This window comes from Ursus maritimus, unplaced genomic scaffold (assembly GCF_017311325.1).
Source record: "Ursus maritimus isolate PB19 unplaced genomic scaffold, ASM1731132v1 scaffold_739, whole genome shotgun sequence".
NCBI lineage: Eukaryota > Metazoa > Chordata > Mammalia > Carnivora > Ursidae > Ursus > Ursus maritimus.
In genome coordinates this window covers 1-4,571 of record NW_024426929.1, presented here as the reverse complement: position 1 = coordinate 4,571, position 4,571 = coordinate 1, and the positions used below count along the sequence as shown (strand labels likewise).

Sequence of the window (4,571 nt, the reverse complement as noted above, 5' to 3'; positions counted from 1 at the left end):
TTTTTTTTTTTTCTTTTTGAAAAAAGACTTTATTCTTTAGAGCCGTTTTCGGGTTATAGAACAATTGCACAGAAAGTACAGAGAGTTCCCATGTACCTTCTCCCCCTTGCACCCCGCCGGTTCCCTCGATAGTAACATCTCGCACGGCCGTGGGACCCTTGTGACAATCTAGGACTCAATATCCATACTATTAACGCAAGTCTGAACCCGCAGTTTAGATTTGGTTCGCTCCTAGTGCCGCAGTTTCCTGGTCTTTTTATCTTGACCGCAGGAGCAAGACACACTTTTCCACGTCCACCCAAAAGCAGCATTCAGTGGCTTCGGCAACCAGGCGGGCTGCCGCAGACACGCTGCCCTCTGGGTCTGGGTCCTAGAGGACGTGGCCCGAGGTCTGGGCTCTGCAGTGGTGCCTGGCAGCCCACAGACCTCAGCATTCTACTGGCGGTTCCGCAGCTCTGCTCCCTGAGCGGCAGGTGGCCCAGTGCTCGGCCAGCGGGGCACAGCTATGGGGGCCCCCAGACACACAACCTGAGAGCCAGCCCCGAGCTGGGGGCGGGGGGCAGCACTGTGGGGAGCAGTCTCATAGCAGGACCTGCATGCCGTGTGGGTGGTCGGCACCTCTCTGCCTGCCCTCCCTCTCCCGGCTCCCTCCGGTGACATCTCCAGACCTTTTGGCTAGGAATCTGGCACTGAAAGATGCCAGTGCGCTGTCAGGTGTCTTGAGGAGGGGCCCAAATCCGTCACAGCACAGTGGGTCCAATTTACTTGCAAAATATGCCCCACGATTTCTGGAAGCAGGAACGCTGGGGCTGGCCAATGCACTTGGGTTGGCGGTGCTGGTGGAGGCAAGGAGGACGGACCGGGGCTCTGGACAGGGACGCATGTCACAGCGAAGGAAACAACAGTGGTCCTTACGTGTAGGAGAAGTGAGTGACCTCGTCCTTAGTATTGAAACCTCCCTGAAACGAGCCTGTTGTAATCTCCTGGATGGATGATAGTAAGGAAATGATTGTTCTGACGGTGGGAATGTAAATTGGAATCACCTTTTTCGAGGGGAGGGCAGTTTACAGACCTTGTAACATGTAAGATGCACACATCCTTCCTTTCAGCGAATCCAGCTGGTTATCCAGAAACACTGTGAACGCAATGTGATGAAAAATCAGAGTTAGCAGCAGTAATTTAATTCCGTGGTGTGCCTTTCACGGAGAGCACAGCGAACAGAACAGCAGACATTGGAAATCCGCGTAAATAAACAAAGCGATTTCTTTACTCTGCCACGATCAGCAGTCTTGAAATAAGTCCTGAGTCATATCGCTTGGAAGTGAATTTCAGTGGGCACCGGGTCGTGGAAAGGCAGCTTTGACTTCTAAGAACAAATGTCCCTGGTACTCTGCCTTCAGCCCCGCCTGGGCCAGGGCCTTCCCTGTGGGACTGTTCTGTCTTTAGCCTGGCCCCCGTGACACAGCCCTGCCTGCCCCACCCCCCAGTTGCTGATACATGCTCGCCAGCCCTGAGCCCTCAGCGGCCGGGCTGCAGCTGGCCTTAGGCCAGACAGGTGGCTCCTGCATGGACCGGGAGGTTGGATTCGCCCGTAGGATCGGAGATGGATGGGACATCCCAAATCGTAGCCTGTGTCCTTCAGGGATTGGTTTTGAGGGTCAGACTAGGCAGTGAATACATTTGAAAGAACAGGCTTCTGGCTGCCCGGGCTGATTGGTGCCACGCTCCTGTCCTCCTTACGGCAAGGTTGCCTGGATGTTTCGCCCACCCACGAATGGACCCTGTGGGTTCTCAGGAGCCCGTGAACTCCCCCTGGGGACTTTCAGCTCATCCGAATTGGGTTTCTGCCCCCAGAGCCCAGACGAGGGTAACTGCCGGCCATCCTTGGAAGTGGAACGATGGTCTCTTAGATGCGTGCCCTTAGTTCTTCCAGCTTCTTGGTCTTTCCCTGGGCTCCAGGAGTCCCAGCTGGCCTTTGCATGTATCCCCTTCCCTCCCCAGTATTGGGGGGTGTGCAGTGTTGTGCAGGTTGCTTACTGAAGGCTCTGAGCTCTTTAGCCTCGGGTGGAAAGGGCTCCCGCGAATCGGCCGCTTGCCCTCTGGGGCAGAGCGTGTTTTCACACGCAGGTGTCTTCGGCATGTGGCCGTGCTTCCCAGCATTTCCCAGGCTTCAGGCAGGAATCTGGCTTGTGGGTGTCTGGGAGGGGGTATGGGTGGTGTGCTGATGTTTCCAGGAACAAGTGGACCTCCTGAAGCCAGCTCTGCCACCTGCTAGCTCCGTGACCTAGAGCAAGACCAGGAGCCTTTCTGAGCCTCCGTTTCTCCATCTGGAGAAAGGGCGCATGAGAGCAGGGCAGCTCTTGCCGCTCCACAGTGCTGCTATGAGGAGTAAATGGGACAATGTGGGACTTGCCCCTCGGGGGTGCCTGGCTTACAGAGGAGCTCGTGAATGTCACAGATGTCCCTTACACTGGCACCGGCTCTGCTCTCCTTCAAAAGCTGTTTTGAGTACCTGCTTTGAAGCATACACCGACTCAATGTGGGTGTTAGAACCGTGATGAAGATGCCAAGGCCCAGAGAGGTTTGGCGACTTCGCCGAAGTCACACAGCGGGACGCTGCAGCGTCTGGACTTGCTCTCACTCTGGCATCGTCCCCGGTGTTTGACACTGGTTGTATCATTAATGGAATTTGTGGAGGCTGGAAGTGTCCAGGCAGAGAGAAATCGGGATGACATCAGACTTATCTGGGAGATGGCTGAATTGTTACCCGTTATATTGAACTACATGGAATTGCACACAGGGGGCCATTCTGACTTAAGAGGTGTAAATTTCCTATGACTCAACCCAGTTGCGTAGACGTACGTTCAGCCCCTGTGATGACTCAGGAGGGCAATGCTAGGTTCTTATGGAATGGGGCAGTCCTTCCCACAGATGAGCACATTCCTGTGAGTCCCAGGAGCTGGCTCCCTCAGGCTGGGGGTCTGGCAGGACTTTCTGACTGCCATAACCCTTCCGTGGGGCTCTGGAGATGAGAACGAGCCACAAGGCCCTTAGGGAAAGGGCTGCTCCTGGGATGGCCACTAGCTGTGGTTTAGGAGCTGTGGTTTCCCTCTGAAGACCACAGGCAGGGCCGTGGGGCAGGAACAAGGCCAGATGGAAAGTGTACCCTGTCAGAGCTTAGCCAAGGGAAGGCAGGGAGGGCTAGTGGGGTTGATGGCCTGGTTCCTCTCCCATGACCAAAGAATCATTGGAATGACTTTCCAGAGCCACCACTTGGCCCCGTGATTGGGTAGAAGAGGACACAGGGTAAGTATCCTGGGCGTTGCCGGCAAGCCAGGATAAGTCTGGGCAGGGGACACAGACCAGACCAAGGCCCAGAGACCCGCCTGGAGAGAAGAGGAGGTGGAAGACCCACTTGCTTCTAAGGGTAATGTGTTTGAGGGTCCTGGGGCAGAGATGGAAGGACAAGGACAGAAGTATGTGTTCCCAGCTTAGCCCCATTGAAAACGTTTCCAGGAAAAATCAACCATAGCTTTTTGGAGGCAAGGCCTTTGAGCCATAGGAGCTCAAGCCTGGCTCAGGTGTCAAGGTGGGATGAGAAGGGGATGGACTCTACTCTCTTGGCAGTTGGAGGGGTGGCAACTCCAAGCCCCCGTGTGAGCTGAAGGCTCTGGGAGCCACGGGGGCGGGGGGGGCAGCCTCCTGGTTGGTGCTGGCAGCGTGCAGGGGAAGGGGCTCTCATGGGGGGCAAGGGGAGCACCAGCAGGGCTGGGGGGCTTAGCGAGAGGGGGATGCTTGGTGGAGGTGGGGGCTGCGGGCCGGTATCTGAGCCTTTGTGATCCCCCCTTAGGGATTCCCAGATATGACTGAGAGCCTAGAGCTTTCCCACAGTGACTGGGGAAGAGCCACTAAACTGTGCGTGGCAGGCAACGTTTCATCTTGGCCTCGCACAGCTCCCGGACAGCGTAAAGGCCCGCCACAGAGTAACACAGCGCCTACAGGAGAGACGCGGTGACCTCCGGTCCGGCCACTTCCTCGGGCCGGAGAGGGTGACTCGAGAGATGAGGGGCTGAAGGATTCACACGTCACACTGGAGACTGGGCCGGGTCACTCTTTAATGTCATCTGGGGAGGGAGCTGAACCCAAAAGGCGGTTACTTCTGGGTGGGGTCCACCACCTTTCCCACGAAGAGGGGGCTCTTGGTGTTTCTATCATAGATGATGACGAGGAAGGGGCTGTTGAAGTCGACCCCTGGCGGCATCGACATGGGGATGGCTTCCAGAACCGTGGTCCCAGCAGCTTCCGTCCCTTTCTCGTCGATGGTCAGCACAGCCTTATGCAACCCCTGCGGGGAGAGAGCACATGGGTCTGTTCTGAGCAGGGCTGTCCCCTCCCCCAGCCTGCGAGCAAGGCCCGAGGAAGGGACTGGGACCCAGGGAGGGGCTCACTGGGGCCTTCCTCCGCCCGGCCTGTCCTGCCCTGTCCACGGCCTTCCTCCCTGCAGGCAACACACAGGCCTTCACCGCCTTCTCCAGGCCTTGCCTGACTCCGCCGGCGGACCCTACTTCTCC

General features: G+C 57.0%; 1 long non-coding RNA gene across 1 annotated transcript; it reads right to left on the bottom strand.

Annotated features, from left to right (window-relative positions):
• Positions 1–13: 13 nt before the first annotated feature.
• LOC121101392 lies at positions 14–1,212 on the bottom strand. The gene is made up of 2 exons (XR_005833372.1): positions 1,073–1,212; positions 14–983 (listed from the first exon to the last, which is right to left on the bottom strand). It is a non-coding gene; the product is annotated as an uncharacterized LOC121101392 (long non-coding RNA).
• Positions 1,213–4,571: the final 3,359 nt, after the last annotated feature.